Source organism: Scyliorhinus canicula, chromosome 13, assembly GCF_902713615.1.
Source record: "Scyliorhinus canicula chromosome 13, sScyCan1.1, whole genome shotgun sequence".
NCBI classification, from domain to species: domain Eukaryota; kingdom Metazoa; phylum Chordata; class Chondrichthyes; order Carcharhiniformes; family Scyliorhinidae; genus Scyliorhinus; species Scyliorhinus canicula.
This window is the reverse complement of record NC_052158.1, coordinates 89062847-89084961: the sequence shown is the minus strand read 5'-3', so window position 1 is coordinate 89084961 and position 22115 is coordinate 89062847. Positions and strand designations below refer to the sequence as shown.

The window sequence follows — 22115 nt, the reverse complement described above, 5'->3', positions numbered from 1 at the left end:
AACGCAAAGTGATGAACCAAATCCAGGTGACTGTGAATTTGACATACCTCAAATTAAATTGGAAAATTAGGATGTTCTTAAAAATTGGGATAAATTGTTGAATTACCTTCCAGAGGACAAACTGACTGACCTGAAAGAGTTATTGATATCACATGGGCATATTTGTGGAGACAAATTGGGAAGTACTAAAATGGCTACATGATGTAGATGTGGGAAATGCTGTTCCAATCAAATAACATCCACACAGACTTACCCTTTAAAATTGGCACAGGTTAACAAAGAGATTGAGAGTATGCTTAAAAATTGAATAATTGAAGTGGGTTTCAGCTAATGGAGCTCACCCATAGTGATGGTACCTAAACCAGATTGTACCCGACGGTTCTGTGTGGACTATAGAAAGGTTAATGCAGTTACAAGAATGGACTCTTATCCTATCCCACGTTTGGAGGATTGCATTGAGAAAGTGGGACAATCAGCATTTATTTCCAAACTGGATTGACTTAAAGGTTGCTGGCAGGTACCTTTATCCGAAAGGGTGAAGGAAATTTCAGCTTTTGTGACTCCAGATGGTATATACCAATTCAAAGTTATGCCATTTGCCATGAAAAACACACCAGCCACATTTCAACGGTTAACTAACAAAGTTGTTTCAGGATTACCCAATTGTGCGGTATACATCGACGATGTGGTAATTTTCAGCCAGACATGGACAGAACATTTGAAACATCTGATGAGTTATTCGATCAACTTCAGGAGGCGGGTTTGGTGATAAACCTAGCCAAAAGTGAATTTAGAAAAGCCCAAGTCACTTTCCTTGAGGAGTTTCCGATACCCTCAAGACGAAGGTAAATGATGCGATTTCTTGGCATGAGTGGATTTGATCGAAAATTTGTGCAAAAGTTTTGTGGCGTGATTGCTTCATTGATGGACTTGCTGAAGAAATGTTGAAAATTTCAGTAGACAGCGGACTTTCAACAGGCATCTGACGGCCTGAAAGCTGTGATAACCAATGCTCCTGTGTTGGAGATTTGCAAGGGACTCTGTGATCAGATTGAACTAAAGTATCTGACTTTAAAGAGAGATGCCGAGGCGTAGAGAAATGGATGGATCGCGCAGAGACCTTCTTGTTCAAAGAGACTGTCAATCGAGAAGGATTTCAGTTGGAGGAAGAAAGAAAAATGGACTATATTATTATACCTGTTTGCGTGTGTTGTTTTTTGAAACGATAAAGTATATTTACTGTGTGCATTTCTTAAAGGATGGTGAAAAGGTGAAAAATGAAACCATCTTGAAATTGATGGTTTATTTTTTTTTCTTGGGGGGAGGTGTCAAGTGAGAGTACCTTTAAGAAATGGGTGTTTATAAATGGCTGTGTATATAAATATCTGTAGTGAGAGTACCTTTAAGAAATGTGTGTTTACTGCTGCAGTGATGTCAGACAGTGGGTGTAGCTGAGCTGTCTGTCAGCTACAGGGTTAAAGAGCTGTCTTTTAAAGCAGACCAAGGCAGGCCAGCAGCATGGTTCAATTCCCATACCAGCCTCCCCGAACAGGCGGTGGAAAGTGGCTACTAGGGGCTTTTCACAGTAACTTCATTTGAAGCCTACTTGTGACAATAAGTGATTTTCATTTTCATTTTTAGGCTGTTTGCTGCAGGGTGTGTTTTAGTTTCGTTTTCAGAGCTGGATAGCTGCAGTCACAGCCAGAAGGTGTATGAATCTCTCTCTGTAAGCTAAAGACTATAAATCGATCCAGGTGATTTAAAACTAATAACAAAGGTGACTTTAACCTGATGTGCTTCTGGGAAAAGGTATTTTAAATCCTATGGATAGTAAAAGGAAAGCTTAAAGATTACTTAGTGTTGTATTCTTTGGGGGTTGGATTTGAATTAAAGGTTGCTAAGATGTTCACTGTATGTTTTAAAAAGGTTAACTTGAGTTCATAGAATAAACATTGCTTTGCTGTAAATTCCATTTCTGCTCTACCGCATCTGTAGAGTGGGCCATGTGCTCCCCATAGCACAATCAGGTAAACGTTATGGGTCAGGTGAATTCCATGATACAGTTTGGGGTTCTCTAAACCCTGGCCCATAATAATACTGCAAAGACTATGCGTCCTGACAACATTCCAGGCACAGACTAAAGAATTATGCTTTAGATTATTAGCTCCATGAGTCAACTCAGGTCCTGGCCTCCTTACAGTCTTGGTTCAAAAAATGGGCTGAATAGCTGAACTCAAGGTTAGGTGAGAGCGACTGCTCTCGACACCAAGGTAATGTACAGCAACAAAGAGCCCTCAGAAACATTGTCAGTGAGAATCACTGGTTGGAGTCATATCTGGCACAAAGGAAGATGGTTGTTATTGTTGGAGACCAGTCATCTCAGTCCCAGGACATGACTAGAATAGAATAAAATTGAATAGAATAGAAGAATAGAATAGGGCCTATCAAATCTGAAACAACCCTCTGGAAGAGCACCCCACTTCCCCACCTCTATCCCTGTAACCCCTAACTTGAACATTCACCAATAAGGGGAAAGTTAGCATGGCTAATCCACCTAACCTGCAATTCTTTGGTCTGTGGGAGGAAACCAGAGCCACGGGAGAAAACCCATGCAGACACGGGAATAAAATGCAAACCCCAAGGCTGGAATTGAACCCAGGTCTCTGGTGCTGTGCAGCAGCAGTGTTAACCACTGTGCCACCAGGCCACCCCTGACATAGCTGCAGGAGTTCCTCAAGGTAGTATTCTAGGTCCAACCATCTTCTGCTGCTTCGTCAATGGCCGCCATCATAAGGTCCGAAGTAGGGATATTCGCTGATGATTGCACCATGTTCAGCACCATTCGTGACTCCTCAGATGCTGAAGCAGTTCCGTGCCCATATGCAGCAGAACCTGGACAACATTCAGGCTTGGGCTGATAAATGACTAGTAACATTCGTGCCACAGAAATGCCTGGCAATTTCTGCCTCCAGTGAGAGAATCTATCCATTGCAGCAACTCAGCAAGGGTCCTTCGACAACACTTTGCAAACCAGCAACCTCTATCACCATAATAAACCTGCCTGGTTTTCATTGACTTTTATTAGATAGGAAAACCAGGCTGGTGTATGAAAGGACTACCTGCTCGTGTTAAATTTTATACCTCCATAAGTGTTAACAGTTACCCCATTAGTTAACCCCATAACAAAAACCTGAACACTTGAACACCTTCCCCAGTCTTCTCAACTCCATGCTAAACAATCGTAGGGTCCTTAATGTCTCCTCATAACTTAGATGCTTTCAAGATAAGCATCTGTTTGGTTGCACTCACTTCAATGTCCAGAAGGATAATTATTTTTGTCTTGTATTAATATTTACAGTTTAAATTGGCCACTGTGATCTGGTACAGTATACTGGAATTCTATAAAACTTTTATGTGTCAAGTCACTTAACTAAATTGAGCTACAATTTGAAAGTAATCATAGTTACGCACCAGAGTGCAAATATGAGCTGGGCATCATATATCAGGAAGGATGTCAAAGCCCTGGAAACTGTGCAAAAGAGATTTACTGGAATGGTACCAGGGATGAGCGATATCAGTTATGTGGTGAGACTGGAGGAGCTGGGATTGTTCTCTTTAGTGCAGGGAAAGGAGATTTAACAGAGGTGTTCAAAATCATGGATGGTTTTGAGACAATAAATAAGGTGAAATTCCTTCCACATGGCAGAAGATTCGGAAACGGAGGAGGTAGCTTTTAAGAGATTGGCAAAGGAACCAGAGGTGCCATAAGGAAACAATTTTTACACAGCCAGTTGCTGTAATCTGGAATGCATTGCCCGAAAGGTGGTGGAGAGAGATTTAATAGTAACATTCAAAACAAATTGATAAATGCTGAGAAGGAGAGCAAAAGTTGAGGGGGAAAGGGAAAGAGCATGAATGTGGGATTAACTAGCTAGGTCACTAAAGAGCTGGTACAGGCACCATGGCCAAATGTGCTGAATTATTCTATATTATTTGAACATTAAGGACAGTGGAATGTACTTAAAGTGACCAGCAATTCCAGTTACAAACTAGTTAACTTTGTTATGATACAGAGATTAAAAGATATGCCTGTGTACTTGGACAAACTGATAATTATTTTCGTAAAGGAAGCAAGCATTACACTCTTTTATGTCTGACCTGCAGCAATAATTACATAGAGTTTAGGAATAAGTATTCCATATTCACTAACTTGAATCAGAGGGGCTAGATATTTCCAGGTTGTCTACATTGAGACTTGCCCCCAAGGAAACCTGGGTAGCATTTGTCGCCCCCTAATTGGGCACAATAATATGCGCCGCTTGCTGGTGTGCTGCCTTGCCAGCATTATCCTGCCCCGAGGCTATTTTCCTCGAGGTTGGATGTGGTGGGAAGAATAGCAGGGATACCTGTACACAAGTGGTAGTAAGGCCTCTTGTCAGATCCAGTTCCCGATATCCGCCCCCACCCCCCCCCCCCCAAGGCATTGGAAACTATGGACGTGATTTAATGGGACAGAAACATAATGTCGTATGGGTGCTTTTAGCAGGGTGTTTCTCAGTGCCTGCAGCATTGAGGACGATCCCTCTATCTTTTCTTTGACCTCGGCCTTCATTTCCTGTATTGGCGAGCTGAGCTCGTCAGCGCAGGTAGAGATTGAGGCGACATTTAAAAATGTTGCCCCAACCTCGCACAGCATCCCACTGCGGCCTCCCGACTCCCCCAATGCCCCAATGTACCTGTTAGGGAGTCCTCAAGACAACCCTCCCCTCACCTCATAAGGGCATGGCACCTCAGGGCCCAATCCCTGGCATGGGAAAACTGGCATCATTGCACCTGGCACTACCAGCCTGGCACCCTGGCAGTGCCACAGCCAGCCTGGCAGTGTCATCCAGGCTCTGACGCTGCCAGGCTTCTGTGGTGGCAGTGCCAAGGTGCCCGGGTGGCACCTGGAGAACCAGGATCCTACCCTGCCCAGAGCCCGGCTATCTGGGGGCCTCCGATGGCCTGGGAGAGCCGCCCCAGATCACATTACACCTGGTCCATGATTGTGTGGACCCGGCTCAGATGTTCATTCCTGGTCTTTGGCAGCATCACACAGGGGATATTTAATTGATCCTAACTACTCACTTAAATACATAAATTTGGATCACACCCAAGGAGAGCGAGATCCAGTTTGTGATGTCGCACAAGATCTTGTTAGATCTCCCAAGGCATTCCGAGCACCACAAATCTTGGGAGAGGCCTCTTGTGAGATCTAATGGCCTCGTCGCATCACTGAGTTGGGCGTGATGGGGCCATTCGATTGCGCCCTATGTTAATTGCCTATTGACAACCTCCTGGTGCAAGACCGTGGTGGGGGGGGGGCAACTATCCAGGCAGGCTTTGAGACCCCATTTGCCCAGCTGTGCCCTAGAACTTCCTCCACAATGGCAGCCCAGCTGCTATGTCTATTTTATATATAAGAGTTAAAAAAATTAGCAAGAGGGCGCCTCCACTTTGCGGCATTCTTTCTTCCATTTGATGCCCCCTCTCTCTATGTCAGCTGAAAAGGCACCCTACAATATTTTTTCTTTCTTTATTCATTCATGGGATATGGGCATTGATGGTAAGGCCATCATTTATTGCCCAACGCTATTTGCCGTTGAGATGAGTGACTTGCTGGGCCATTTCAGAGGGCAGTTTAGAGTCAACCACATTGCTCTGGTCCTATGTAGGCCAGGCTGGGTAAGGTTGGAAGATTTCCTCCCGGAAGGACATTAGTCAAGCATCGATGATAGCTTCATGGTCATTATTACCAATTCACGTTATATTGATTGAGTTTAAATTTCACCAGTTGCCATAGACCCATGTCCCCAGCCTGGGCTATTGGATTACTTACCCAGTGACGTTACCACTCCCCTTATTCACTGCTGTAGGGTGTCCGATTGGTCCGCCAGCTTCAAGAACCCACCCACCATCCTTAATTGGACTAATTGGCTAATTTGGGGAAAACACTGTTGGGTTGCTTATCTCCACCCAGTGTGGGGTTGGAATCCCCATTTAACTCTGACACTGAGGCCCCGACCCAAAATCTCAAGTCCTGCCTCTGGTCATTAATGAGTCTCCATGGTTTTTAAACTATATATTTTGGGACAATCAGTTACTTACTTGTAAGTGTCCCCTCTGTGTGTAAACATTTATTGCATTGTCAATTAATCTTAGAGACAAGGAGTTAGAGTGGATTTCTGAAAACACTCGGTTGGTGCAGATCCGATGGGCCGAATGGCCTTCTTCTGCACTGTAGGTATTCTATGATTCTGTGATTGGGGGATCTGGACGAAAGGCTTCCCTCAAATATATTTCTATGGAGGAGATACAACACCTGTCATTTGATCTCCTCCCTTGTCACTCTCCAAGGCCCAGACAATCCTTCCGGGGCAACAGCAATTTACTTATGCTTCTTTATATACTGTACGCATTGATCACGATGTAGGCTGGAATTCTCCGGCCATTGATTGGCTGCGGGATTCTGTGGTCTCACTGGCAGCCCGCCCCCGCCTATGGGCTTTCCGGCGGCGTGGGGTGGCTCCAATGGGAATTCCCATTGACAGTGGAGGGAACAGAGAATCCTGCCAACAGCGAATGGCACGCTTCCGAGAAACACACGGCTGGGGGTTGGAGGGGGGGGTTGGAGAATCCTGTCCATTTGTCTCCTTTAATTTGGCGGCCCAGATGCAGACTGAAACACTGCTTTGCAGATCACCTCTGTTCAGTCCACAAACATGACACTGAGCTTCCTGTCGCCTGTCACTTTAATTCTCTATATTTCTCCCAGTTTGGGGGAGCCGAAGGGCCAGTTCCTGTGCTGTACTCTTCCTTGTTCTTTGATCGCTCTTTACTTGGTCTGCTCCATTGTTGCGATCAAGCACAACACTAGTTCAAAGATCTGCATCTGATCATTTGGGCATTTACAGCCTTCGGGACTCAATGTTCATTTTAATAATACTGTAGCATAACGTCTGCACCCTTTTTTTCTTTCAATTTTCTTTGCTGGTTTGGTTTTTTTTGCAATTCACTTTTCCCGCCGGCAGCGTTCCCCGCTTTTCCAGTGGCTTGGGGTGGTTACAATGGGAAATCCCACTGACAAGCAGTGGGAAGATAGAATGCCGCCGTCAGAGAACAGTGCACCACCAAGAAACACGCAGGTGGGGTACCGGAGAATCCCACCCTATAGTTATTCAAGATGCTGCCATTCACACCTCCTCGAGAACAGGTTCCTTCACTTGTCCCACTAGCACTCCTTTTTATCTTGCACCATGAAACCTTGTTTCGCTCCTGCCTTCCACCCTATCACATTTTTAACAATTCCCAGTTCTGACGGGAGATGACAGACTTGAGACCTTGAGCCAAATATTCCGAGGCGTGGCGGTCACCGTCGGTTTGCCACTCCGCTCCTATTTGTTTGCAGTAAAATGGAGCTGAGCATTTCTAGCCGAGACTTCCAGATGGGGCCTCTTCAGAAATGCGGAGTGCATTTATCCCTGGTGTCCTTCCTTATGGTGCAGGGTCATCAGGGGAAGCCAAGCAATGCCCTGTTTTTATGGCAATAGTTGGAAAACTTTTGGGGCATTTAAATAGCTTTCCAGTGTGTTTGGGAATCAGTGTGAGTGAGATACGTGGGTCAGATGGCGGGGTGAATAGGATGGCAACTGGGTAGGTTGGCAGTGTGGTTAAAATAGGTCAGGTTGGGGTGAGTAGCCGGGGCTTGGGGTCAGTTGTCTAGTTGCCCAGGAATTAGATATGGAGCAGGATTCTCCGGTCCGCCAGCCGTTTGTTTCTCAGCCACCTGCTGATTGCTGGTGCTGGGATTCTATCTTCCCGCTGCTTGTCAATGGCATTTCCCATTGCAACCACCTGCGAAACCCGCTGGTGGGGCTGTGCTGCTAGTGGGAGGATTAAATCGCGACAACCGGAGAATCCTGGCCATGATTTTTTTCTGTCTAATATTTCTTGGGGAATGATCTCAGGTAAATTAGTCAGAACGCTCAGAAGTCTTCAACTCTAACTGAGAGTTGAAGACCTTTTTGGAGGGTCCCAGGGAAGCAGGGGAACTGCCCATTGGAAGTTGAAACTTCTCAGGCAAATCCTGCGGAGTCCTTGCATTGGGACCTCTGAGCGGTCCTGTAGTGCATCCCCTGGGTTACAACCGGCTGAGTGTTTTCAGCATTTTCTGTTTTTAGTCCAATATAAATTATTCATTCATGAAGATTCCTCTCTAGAAATCGTTTAGTTGGAATGAAGTGTCCACTCATTTTTAGTAAATATATGTAATCTGTATAAAATATGCCCATTTACAATGAGCTCTCCTCCATAAAAGGAGTGAAATCCAAACATTATGCTTGGTGTACTACTTCATTTCTTTGAACCATGTGCAAAAATGGCAACGTTATCATCTTTGACAGGCGACAGGAAGCTCGGGGTCAAGTTTGCAGACTGAGCGGAGGAGATGTTTTGGCTGATGCAAAACCATTGTCCTAACTGATAATCTCTACTAAATTAAAATCTTGTGTAGTTAAATGGACTCACAAAAGCATACCTCAAGTTAAGATTCTGACTCAAATTTAATTACGCTTTGTATGTTAGAATGTACAACAGCATTCCTTATCAATTTAAGCTGTTGAATTCGACTGGACTGCTAAATTCATTGTCTTGTTTATATATTTTAATATTGCCGGATTTATTTGTTTAAATCTAGCAGATCAGAGAACAGACTTTTCAGAATCTCCAGCCTTACCAAATTCAGACAACAGCATGCAATTTATAACTGGAAACAGAAGTGGGTGGATCATTGTTGGAGGAGAGCAAGTCAATGGGCTTTTATGGGTTAGTTTGCCGAAGTTGAGATGGCAAAGTGCATTATTAGAACATACTGGACAGCAGTAAATCCTTCTGCATAAAGTGTCTACTTACAAGGAGTCTATTTCACATTCAATGTTTACCATAATCCACACCTGCAAATTGTTCTATTAAAGGTTAGCTCCTTATATGAAGCCTAATCACAATAAATCCCCCTTAAATGATGAGCCAATTCAGTGAATCTTCCTGATAGACAGAAGAGTCCAATTACAATGAACTTGGCAACCCTTGTACAATAAACCACTGCCCTCTCTCCAATATAACTAAAGAAAACAGCTGTCTATACAGTCGTCTAAATTCGCTGCAGTGTCTACAATGAATCCCGATGCAGTCAGAATGATTCCCATTGAATCTTCTGATAACAAAGCGTAAATTGTAAATCCCACGCGTAAGTGTTCATTTGCAGTGAGCTTCCCTTCTGTATTAATTCTCTGTTAACGTGAACATCCTGTAAAGGTTCACTTACGGTGAATCCCTATAGAAAATGTTGAATTATCGAATCTCCCTATTCAGTGCCCACTTACCAGCGAGTTTGATTTGCACTGACTGTTTATTTGCAATGAACCTCCCCTCAATTAAACATTTTCTTAAAACCCATCTCCTGTCAAGTGACCCATTTACAGTATAACTCCCTGCATAAATAGCAGTGGATCTCCCTGTTTAATTTGAATAAGGCATATCCATTGACTGAATCGTCCTTCAATATCCTTGTGCACCCCGTTATAAATACTGAATTGGTGAATTGCCATGCCATATAAATGGCGTGATATAACTGGACAGAAACAGATTGGGCACATTTAACAGGATGTTTCTCAGTGCTCACCACTATTTAATGGCACTTTGCTTTTTTTCACCTCGGCGAGGGACACCTCGTTGAGGCCGCACTTACATCATTTCTTGCATTGGTGAGAAGAGTATTCGCAGGTCAGGGCGCCATTTTTAAATGCCAGCCCGATCTTTTAACCCCCCCTCAGCCACCTTACCTCTTACGGGTCCTCAAGCCCCCCAACACTCCACCTCTTAAGGGCAAAGTACTCCCAGGACCGATCTCTGGGATAGACAACCCTGGCACTAGGGCATCTTGGCACTGCCAACCTGGCACCCTGGCAGTGCCACCCTGGCATGATTGTAGTGCCGGGGTGGCACTGCCAGGTGCCCAGGTGGCACTGCCAATGTGCCAGGCTGGCAGTGCCAAAGTTTCCGGGTTTCAGCAGGAGTGAGAGGGTACCACCCTGCTCAGAGCCTGACCACCCAGCGGTCTCGAATGGCCTGGGAGAACCCCAGGTGCCACTATGCCTGGTTCACGTTTGTGGAAACCAATTCTAACAGCGCCATGGCGAGGTCGCCCATGCGAGGCCGTTATTCCTTGGCCCCGGGAAAATCCAGCGTAGACATATTTAAACGAGCCTAAAGACTCACTTAAATATATTAATCTGGATCTTGCGAGGATGAGATCCAGATTGCGACATCTCTGAGATTTTCCGAGTGTCGTGAATCTCACGAGAGGCCTCTTGCGAGATTCGATGGACGTGTTTTTTTTCACCTTTTTGAGCACGGCGAGGCTATTAAAACGCGTCCGAAGTGCCTGTTCACAGTGAGTTCACTTTATATTGAGTGTTTATTTACAGTAAACCTTCCCTCTTCCATTAAATACACCTGTAAAGTGAATTGCTCCTGTATAAGTAGTGAATTTTCAGTGAACCTCCTGTGAAAATTGTCAATTTACAATAAATTGCCTGTATAACGTGCACACTTACAATAAATTCCATGGAGTATAAAGTTTCCATGCCCGGAGATTTGCTGTAAACAGACACTTTATGCCAAGGGATTATTTCGTTATGAATAAACATATTATGCAGGGAAGTTTTACAATGTATGTACAGTTATTGTCAAACTCCTCGTGGTAGAGTTACTCACAGTGAATCTCCCTGCTCCATTTCCTTGTTTGCTCTTGTGGAGAAGAGCATTACTTCAGGACATCAATACAGAACGTTCACCAAAAATTCCAACAGGAAATTCAGAAGAAACTGTTTCATGCAAAGACTGATAGAACGTGAAACTTCCTATCACAGGAAATGGTTGCAATGAATAGTGTAGAAGCATTTAAGGGAAAGCCAAACAAGTGAATGATGGAGAAAGGAATTAAGGGTTCCAATGGTAGATTTAGATAAGAAAAGAGAAGTGGCTCAATTGGAGCATAAACCATTACATGATTGAATGACCTGTTCTAAGGCCAATACCCAATGTAATCCTATGTAATTAAGTGTCTATTTATTGATACTCTTTCATTTAAACTGCGGCCTTCATAACGAGAGGATTCAAGTACAGGAGCAGGGATGCCTTGCTGCAATTATACAGGATCTTGGTGGGGCCACACCTGGAATATTGTGTGCAGTTTCGGTCTCGCTTATCTGAGGAAGGATGTTCTTGCTCCAGAGGGAATGCAACAAAGGTTTACCAGACTGATTCCTGGGATGGCAGGACTGATGTATGAGGAGAGATTAGGATTGTATTCGCTGAAATTAAGAAGAGTGAGCGGGAATCTCATAGAAACCTATAAAATTTGAACAGGACTAGACTGGGGTCACAGTCTGAGGTACGAGTTGGACCATTTAGGACAAAGATAAGGAGAAATTTCTTCACCCAGAGCGTGGTGAACCTGTGGAATTTGTTACCATAGAAAGAATTGAGGCCAAAACATGGTATGTTTTTAAGAAGCAGTTAGATGTAGCATTTGGGATGAAGGGGATCAAAGGATATGGGTGGGGGGGAGGGGGAGGCAAGATTAGGCTACTGAGTTGAATGATCAGCCATGATCATAATGAATGACAGATCAACGCTCCCATGGCGAGTGTACAGACCAACAATACCAACTCCCAATACTTCCAGCTGCACAGGGGCACCAGACAAGGATGCCCACTGTCCCCGCTGCTGTTCGCACTAGCAATTGAACCGCTAGCAATCGCGCTCAGGGCAGCAAAAAATTGGAGGGGGATCCGAAGGGGAGGTAGAGAGCACAAAGTCTCACTCTATGCGGATGATCTGCTCCTCTATATCTCGGACCCACAAAGCAGCATGGACGGAATCATCGCACTCCTGAAAGAGTTTGGAGCCTTCTCGGGCTACAAACTCAACATGAGCAAAAGTGAGATCTTCCCAGTACACCCGCAAGGGGGGGGGGGGGGGGGGGGGGGGGGGGGGGGGGGGGGGGGGGGCAGCACTAAAGGGGCTGCCGTTCAAACAAGCCCGACATAAATTCCGCTACCTGGGGATCCAAATAGCCCATGACTGGAAAGGGATCCACAAATGGAACCTCACCAGCCTGACGGAGGAAGTTAAAAAGGACCTGCAAAGATGGAACACACTCCCGCTCTCCCTCGCGGGGAGAGTTCAGACGATCAAAATGAACGTACTGCCCAGGTTCCTCTTCCTGTTTAGATCCATTCCGATCTACATCCCCAAGGCCTTTTTCAAAGCGCTGGACAAACTCATCATGGCGTTCGTATGGGGGGATAAAAATGCTAGGATCCCAAAGAAGGTCTTACAAAAAACAAAAACCAGGGGAGGGCTAGCCCTCCCGAATCTACAATTCTACCACTGGGCAGCAACAGCCGAGCGAGTAAGGGGATGGATCCAGGAGCCAGAAGCTGAGTGGGTGCGTGCGGAGGAGGCCTCCTGCATGGGAACCTCCCTCCAGGCCCTCGCCACGGCAGCACTCCCATCCCCACCCAAAAAACACTCCAGCAGCCCAGTGGTGACAGCCACCCTCCAATCCTGGAACCAACTGCGGCAGCAACTTGGCCTGACCAAAATGTCGAACAGGGCTCCCATCTGCAACAACCATAGGTTCACACCAGCACTGACTGACGCCACCTTCAAAAGGTGGAGGCAGGACGGGGGGACACTGACAGTCAGGGACCTATACACGGACGACAGGATCGCAACACTGGACGAACTGACAGAGAAATTTCAGCTAGCTGGGGGGAACGAGCTACGGTACCTGCAGCTCAAAAACTTCCTACGAAAGGAGACAAGGACGTACCCACAACCGCCACGACAGACACTACTGGAAGACCTACTGGACGCAAGTATCCTAGAGAAAGGGAACTGTAGTGACATGTATGACCGACTGGTAGATAGGGACGACACCGTACTGGACGCAACAAGAAGGAAATGGGAGGACGACCTGGGGATGGAGATAGGGTGGGGACTCTGGAGCGAAGCACTGCATAGGGTCAACTCCACCTCCACGTGCGCAAGGCTCAGCCTGACGCAACTAAAAGTGGTACATAGAGCCCACTTAACAAGAACCCGTATGAGTAGGTTCTTCCCGGAGGTGGAAGACAGATGTGAACGGTGCCAAAGAGGCCCGGCCAACCACGCTCACATGTTCTGGTCTTGCCCCAGACTCGTGGAGTACTGGACAGCCTTCTTCGAGGTTATGTCCAAAGTGGTGGGAGTGAGGGTGGAGCCATGCCCGATTGTGGCGGTCTTCGGGGTTTCAGAACAGCCAGATCTATTCCTGGGGAGGAGGGCGGACGCCCTTGCCTTTGCCTCCCTGATCGCCCGCCGTAGAATCCTGTTTGGCTGGCGGTCAGCAGCACCGCCCAGAGCTGCGGACTGGCTGTCCGACCTCTCGGAATCTCTCCAAATGGAGAAAATCAAATTTGCCATCCGAGGGTCGGACGACGGCTTTCACAGAACGTGGGAGCCATTCATGCAACTGTTCCGGGACCTATTTGTGGCCAATGTACAAGAGGAAGAATAGTCGGGGGAAGGTAGCGGGAGGGGGGGGGGGGGCTACAGGTTCGTTACGGGGATTCGATGGCTAGCTAAGGCCCAAAACAAAACTAAATAAACATGTTGAGGGGGGGGGGGGGGGGCGCAGTTACTACTACGAAGATGCTTACCTGTAAATATGTATGTTAATTTTTGCGTGTTTGTTTGTTTTTTTCTCTCTCCTAACAATTTGTAATTTGTTCAATATAAAATATGAAAACTGAATAAAAACATTTATAAAAAAAAATAATGAATGACAGAGCAGGCTCGAAGGGCCAAATGGCCTCCCCCTGCTCCTATTTTCTATGTTTCTGTGTCTGCTCACAGAAAATCCTTCTGCTGTATTAAATACCCTTTTCCAAAGAGTTTCCATTTCTAAATTGTCCTTTTACAGTGAATTCCAATGTGTAAAATTCCATTTTGTAAAATTCCATTCACAATAAATAGGTTTGGGAAGAACACATTTGCTCTATTTTAATATTTCACACCTCCGGCAGGATTTAAAGGCATGATTTCAGTCAGGCAAAATAGCGGAGGCATGTAAATTCTGAAGGGCAGCAAGCTCACTACCTTTGTGCCCCTCCTCGAGCTGCCCCATGTAATATGATAGGTAGAGGGTTGGGGAGGTGCACGAAATAAGCTCAATTGATCAATCATTTGTTACCAAGTCAATAGACCGGAATAACATGCTGCCCATGCCATGAAACACTTTGGGCTGAATTCTCCGCCGTCGGGATGCTCCATTGTGCCTGCAGCCCGGGGGTTTCCCGATGGCGTGGGGCTGCCCCACAATGGGAAACTCCACTGACTAGCCGGCAAAATGGAGAATCCTGCTGGTGTGCTGAACCAGAAATCTGGCACGGCGGGACGGAGAATCCGGCCCTTTGTGTGGGCATGCAGGATTGGGCAGGCTTTTAAAAAAAAATCTTTTTATTCTCCTCACTTTCATCAATAAACAACCAAAGAAAAACAAACAAATACAAACACAATAAGAATCCTCCACACACAAACCACTGCCCACTCAATATACAGACCAAAATATCTATTACAGGTAAAAAATACTAATTAACAATCAATCTGCTAACAGTGTCACCAAAGACAAAAATACTGCTGACACACCTGGTTCCAGGTTCACGAGCACTACCCCGAGATGACACTGAAAACCTCCCTCCAACAAACCCCTCACATTCCACATAACTATCCTAACTGGGGGGGTTGCCTCTCATTCTCCCCCCCCCCCCCCCCCCCCCCCCCCCCCCCCCCACTATCCACCATCATCATTGCTCCAGGCCCTGTAGGTCACCCTCAACGTAGCTGGGTACACTATGCCGAACCGCATACTGCTGTTATACAGTGCCATCTTCACTTGGCCGAAGGTTGCCTGCCTCTTCGCCAACTCCAAGTCCTGGTATATACGTATACCAGCTCCAGCCCATTGCACCTCCTGCTTCTGCTCTGCCCAACTCAGGATCTTCTCCTTCACGCAGTACCTACGGAAACAAATCATCACTGCTCTTGGTTGCTCATTCGCCTTTGGTGGATCCTCTACACCCTATGAGCCCAATTCAATTTGTACCGAGAGGGATCTTCCCCCTCCTCCAACAGCTCCGCCAAAATCTTGGCAAAATACTCTGTCGCCCTTGGGCCCTCCACCCCTTCGGGCAGCCCCATGATCCTCAGATTTTGCCGCATTGATCTTTTTTCCAGGTCCTCCACTTTAGCTCGCAGACCCTTGTTGGCCTCCACCAGCGTCTGCAGCTCCTCACCATTGAGGTGAGCTGATCGCTGTGTTGTGACAAGGCCTCTTCCATTCCCTTCAGTTCCTCACGCTGTTCTCGCACCTCGGCCGATGTCCTCAACACCGCTGCCTTCACTGGGGCAATCGCCTCCTCCACCATCACCTTCAATACTGCCATCATCTTCCACATCACCCCCATGTGCTTTGTGAACTGGTTTTTGAGTTCCACAACCATCACCTCGGTCATCTTTTCTGCCATGAACAGTGCGGCCCCACCCTGTGACCCAGCCTCCGCCATCTTTCCAGTTACCGAGCCGACGGTGAACCTTCACTCACCCCCTTCTTCAAGGCAGCTTTCCTTTGGATTTCTTCTTCCTTATGTCTTCCTGCACTTATTTAACAAAAAACTGCCCCTCGGACCAGGCATTAAATTCTAAAAAATCAAGTCTCGAGCAGGAGCCGTCCAACGTGTGACCTCCTCCTACATGCCGCTACCGGAAGTAATTGGGCATTCTCTTTAAAAAGGTTCTGGGCACTCCCACCATTGGGAACACCCATCTTGCGTCTACCCAGTCTAGTCCTGTTAGTGTTTCATATGTTTCTATGAGATCCCCCTCACTCTTCTGTGGGGGATGGGGAAGCGTGTGTGTGTGGAGCACCCATCATGGGATGCGCTGTGTGTATTGGGGCAGCCTCCCTACCCCCACTTTTGTTCCTCCCTTCCTGGCCTCCAAATATCCCCCCCCCCCCCCACCCCCCCCCCCCCCCCCCCCCCCTCCCCTCCACCCCATTGCCTTCTTCCATTGGCTGCCCAGTTTCTCCTCGTCATATAAAGCAAGGGACCTAACAGGATCAAAGTCCTATGTGGGCCTACTTGCAGTTCCAGAAGCTCCCGTTACTTAGTCCTGGTGCTGCCCTTGGCGAATAGCTCTGGTGGGCGGCAGTGTGTTATGGCTGCAGGGTGGGCTTTCTTTTAAGGTGTGCCAGCTGCCGGCTGACTCTTGCAAGAGGTTGGGGAGCGTAGTCAGGTAATGTGCCCACCACTTGAAATCCAGCCCCATCAGTGTGCTTCATGTTTAGTAAAGTAAGAGGCCTTGAAAATCAATAGGGCCATTTATATTGTTGCTGTGCCTGGAGGCAAACATTTTGTTCACTGATCCTCTCCAGCACTGACCCCGCCATAAACTGTGGGGTCAGTTAATTTAAATATCCATTTGCAGATCAGCAGTGTAATCTATGGGGAGATGGCTTTCAAATTAGGAACGGCACCTTTAAAAGGCAAGGAATACTGGAGATTTTAAGCAGCTAGCTAGAGAAGCAGCAGATAAGTAGCAAAGAGTTTGACACAGTTCAGTTAACTTTCAGGTAGCTGTAGCGGATGGCTCATATATAACTATATGACATTTCTAAACTATGTCTTCAAGTGGAAGACGTAGAGGTCACAAAGAGAGGGAGAAGATCAGTGTAAAGAGGCAGAAAAGAATGATGTCAGCTTTTGCTCAGTGGTAGCACTTGCCCCTCTCAAAAAGCACCTTTCATTAGCACAACTTAAGTCAGTAGCACATAATTATGCTGTGATGATCTCAGGAAAGATGAATAATGCGTTTATCTATTTTTAAGAGTCTGAAAACCCAATGCTCACTCAAAGAACAAAGTCACAAGGTTCATCGGGACATGGGTATTAGGAGCAGAAATGGGCAATTCAGCCCTTTGAGCCTGCTCCATTCAATCAGATCATGGCTGCTCTCTTCCTGGTTTCAAAGCCAATTCTCCACCTTTTCCCCATATCCTTTTTAAAATCAGAAATATATCTATGTCCCTCTTGAAACCATTTAATGACTCTGGGACAGCAAGTTTTGCAAACTCCCCACCCTCTGCGAGAAGTAGTGCCTCCTCATCTCAGTTTTAAATCTACCACCTCTTAATCTAGGTCTGTGATCTCTTGTTCTGGATTGCTCCACAAGAGGGAACATTTGGTCTATGCTTCCTTTATGAATCCCTTTTACTATTTTATACACCTCGATCAGATCCTCTCTCATCCTTCTAAATACCAGCGAGTATAAGCCCAAAGTGTTAAATCTCTCCTCATACGTCAACCACCTCATCCCCAGAATCAATCTGGTGAACCACCTCTGAACTGCCTCCAATGCCAAATAAGGAGAGCAAAACCGGACACAATACTCCAGATGTGGTCTCACCCAACATCCTATACAATTGCAATAACACTTCTCTACTTTTATACTCCAGAAGTTTTGCAATAAACTCTACAATCCCATTTGCTTTCTTAGTACATTTTATACCTGTGCACAGACTTTCTGTGATTCATGAACAAAAGATCAGAAGAATTGAACCATTCAAATATTAATGAACATGAATATTCACAATGGCACTGGGGCAATTTTGAGCCTGCGTTCACCATCAGCAAGAACAGGGTCACGGATGGAAAATCTGTCGAGAATCGGAAATTGCGATTCTTGCCAGCAAGATCGAGTTTTCTGACTTTTCATGCCCTCACCGGCAGTGTAACAGGTAAAACGCCATGGAAAACCTGGCATCTCAGTTTAAAACATTATAATATCATTAGTGAGCCTTGGGACCTTCCCCCTCAATGAATATTCAGCGGTTGCCGGCGTGATGTCACGCTGGGGCTGTATGAAAACGGGAACCTTGTGATGTCACCTCCGAAGAGCATATCGGAGGTAAGCGCTCAAGTTGCCATCACCCTCCAGGTTGCAGCATGGGCTTTCTTTTAAGGTGTGTCAGCTGCCGGCTGACTCTTGCAAGAGATGGGGAGGGTGGTCAGATAATGTGCCCTCCACTTGAAATCCAGCTTCATATCTTTCCGAATGAGGAGACAATATCAGATACCAGAAATGTTGGGGAATACAGGGAGGAACTGAAGGAGATCAATATTAGTAGAGAAATGGTTTCAGGGAAATTGATGAGATTGAAGGCGGATAAATCCCCAGGGCCTCATGATCTACATCCCAGAGTACTGAAGGAAGTGGCTCTAGAAATAGTGGATGCATTGGTGGTCATTTTCAGTTCTATAGCCTCTGGAATAGTTTGTGCAGATTGGAAGGTAGCTAATGTAACCCTACTATTTGAAAAGGGAGGTAGAGAGAAAACAGTGAATAATAAACCAGTAAGCCTGACATCGGTCGTGGGGAAAATTCTGTTATCCATGACGTTTTTTTTTGTTTAAAAAAAAATCTAGAGTACCCAATTAATTTTTTCCAATTACCTGGCAATTTAGCATGGCCAATCCACCTACCCTGCACATCTTTGAGTTGTGGGCAGCACGGTAGCATGGTGGTTAGCATAAATGCTTCACAGCTCCAGGGTCCCAGGTTCGATTCCCGGCTGGGTCACTGTCTGTGCGGAGTCTGCACGTCCTCCCCGTGTGTGCGTGGGTTTCCTCCGGGTGCTCCAGTTTCCTCCCACAGTCCAAAGATGTGCGGGTTAGGTGGATTGGCCATGCTAAATTGCCCGTAGTGTCCTAAAAAGTAAGGTTGGGGGGGGGGGGGGGGGGGGGGGGGGGGGGGGTTGTTGGGTTACGGGTATAGGGTGGATTTGTGGGTTTGAGTAGGGTGATCATTGCTCGGCACAACATTGAGGGCCGAAGGGCCTGTTCTGTGCTGTACTGTTCTATGTTCTAAACACGGGGAGAATGTGCAAACTCCACACGGACAGTGACGGGGAGCCAGGATCGAACCTGGGACCTCTGTGCCATGAGGCAGCAGTGCTAACCACTGCACCACCGTGCTGCCCAGATCCATTATCAAAGATTTGTTAGCACATATTTAGAAAACAGTGGCAGGATAGGACAGAGTCAGGATAGATTAATGAAGGGGAAATCATGCTCAACAAATGTACTGGAATTCTTTGAGAGTCTAACTAGTCCAGTTGACGAGGTGCAGCCAGTGGATGTGGTATATTTGATCTTTCAGGTTTTTTAGAAAGTCCGGCATAAGAGTTTAGCATGTAAAATTAAAGTGCGTGGGATCAGGGGTAGTGTATTGAGATGGATAGAAAACTGGTTGGCAGACAGGAAACGAAGAGTAGGAATTAACCAATCTTTTTCAAATTGGCAGGCTGTGACTAGTGGGTACCACAGGGATTGGTGCTGGGACCCCTGGTATTCACAATATATATTAGTGAATTAGATGACAGAACAAAATGTTATATCTCCAGATTTGCAGATGACACCCAGTTGGGTGGGAGGGTGAGCTGTGAGGAGGATGCAGAGATCCTTCAGTGTGATGTGGACAAGTTGAGTGAGTGGGCAAATGAACAGCAATTGCTGGATAATTTGGAGAAATTTGAGGCTATCCATTTTGGTAGCAAAAACGAGAAAGCAGACTATTATCTGAATGGTCATAATTAGGAGAGAGAAATGTGCAAGAAGACCTGGATGTCCTCGTACCCCAGTCACTGAAGATAAGCATGCATATATAGCAGGTGGTAAAGAAGGCAAATAGTTTTGCCTTCATAGCGAAAGGATTCGAGAACAGGAGCAGGGATGTCTTGCTGCAATTATACAGGGCCTTGATGAGGCCACACCTGGAATATTGTGTACAGTTTTATGTCTCCTTACCTGAGGAAGGATGTACTTGCTCGAGAGGGAGTTCAGAGATTTACCAGACTGATTCCTGGGATAGTGGGACTGATGTATGAGGAGAGATTGAATCAGTTTGGATTGTATTCGCTGGAGTTCAGAAGAATTAGGTGGATCTCATAGAAACCTATAAAATTCTAACAGGACTAGACAGTATAGATGCAGGAAGGATGTTCCGGATGGTGGACATGTCCAGGACCAGGCGGTCAGCATTTGAGGGTATGGAGTAGACCATTTAGGACAGAGATGAGGAGAAATGTTGTCACCTTGGTGAGCCTGTGGTATTCGTTACCACAGGAAGTAGTTGAGGCCAAAACAATGTTTGCTTTTAAGAAGCAGTTAGATATAGCACTTTGGACAAAGGGGATCAAAGGATATGGGGAGGTGGGGGTTCTGCATCGACATCTCGGGAGAGTGTGGCCTCTTATAGGGCTAATGTCCCTTAATGCCTGTAAGCCTTTAGGTTTAAAGGGGTCTGGTGGCCGGTTTGCAGGTGTCTTGTCTGCTGGACTTGTGGTGATATAATTGCTGAGGGATTGCCTCCCCAGGGGGGAGCTGGAAACTTGGTGGGAGCAGGTGAATCCACAGGCTCAGCACTGGGGGCGACTGTGACGTTCTTGGGTGGGCTCCTGTGAGAGGCCAGGTTGAAAGGGCAGAGTGGGGGACTCTGACAAGAGGTATTTTTCAGCCTCAAAATGCCTGAAGGCTCTCACACAGGGGGGAGGATGGCCACCTCAGGCTGTGATGCTAGAGAACATGGGGCGCAATTCTCCGCACTCACGACGGTGGAAAATTTTACTGCGATGCTAGTCCGACGCCCTCCTGCTATTCTCCCACCCCCCCACGCCCGACTCCCGATACGAATCGCTGCCGCCGTTTTTTTACGGCCAGCAGCGATTCTCAGCTGGCCGATGGGCCGAGTTCCAAGCCCTTTACGGCTGTTTTTACGAACGGCAAACACACCTGGCCACCGATCGCGGGCAGCGGGTCCGATACCCGCGCACTCTTTGTCCTTCCGCCGCCCCGCTGTATCACTTTGCGGGGCGGCTGAGGGGCATCCCGGCCCGCGCATGCGTGGGTTTCGCGCAAATGCGCGATGACGTCATCTGCGCATGCGCGGGTTGGAGTCTTCCAATCCGCGCATGCGCGGCTGACGTCATATGACGCGTCAGCCGGCGCAAACTCTGGCAAGCGGGCTTAACGAAATTCGTTAAGCCTGCGATGCCGGAGTTTACGGCGGCGGCATGCTAGCCCCGACCGGGGACCAGAATCGGTTCCCGGTCGGGGAGGGGGGGGGCTGGCGTCAAACCCGCCCGGATTTGACGCCAGCCTTACGATTTCTCCCTGTGTGGGAGAATCGCGCCCATGAGCTATACGGAAGCTTCAGGCCACTGGATATGAACAACAGGCTGTTAGGGATTAGTTAAAAACCAAAGAGAAAATGCTGGAAAATCTCAGCAGGTCTGGCAGCATCTGCAGGGAGAGAAAATAGCTCATGCTTCGAGTCCAGATGACCCTTTGTCAAAGCTATAAGATAGAGAAAGTGGGACCTCACCTACCACAAGGGGAAGCCAGTTGCCTAATCAGGTCCCTGACCCTTCCTTCACGAGTCAATTGTACCAATTTAGCCAGCATTGTAATGCATGAGTGGGCCACTGATTGGTGTCTGTTTGTAACCCTTGTTTTAGTTAGTTTTATACAAAATATTTGGACTCCTAGGCCCCAAGCCTTGAACTCCAAGGCTCATATTCACGTCTACATAACAAAAAAGTGCCACAGATGTGGCTCCCAATGCAAGGAATTATAGTGAGGTCACTCATAAGTCACTTTGTTCACCGGATGATAGGGGGCAGTATTTTGTTCCCCCATGAGGTCTCAGATTCTCCAAGATTGCAGGATCCACTGAATACACTCAACTGCATCAACATCTCATCTTTGGGTGAGTTATGTGGTCCGCTGAGGCTCTCAAGGGTTGAAATCCTTAAATCAGGTGGAATCGAGAGGCACAACTGTGTTACGGGGAGGAAGTGAAGCTTCGTGGAAAGGTGCTCACATAGAGTGATACACACGGGTGGATGACCCTGA

At 46.8% G+C, this 22115-nt stretch overlaps 1 protein-coding gene across 4 annotated transcripts in view; it reads left to right on the top strand.

The window, feature by feature from the left end:
• The window catches only part of pax3b (paired box 3b), a 115547-nt gene that overhangs the window by 38791 nt on the left and 54641 nt on the right, over nucleotides 1–22115 (top strand). The window lies entirely within an intron of this gene.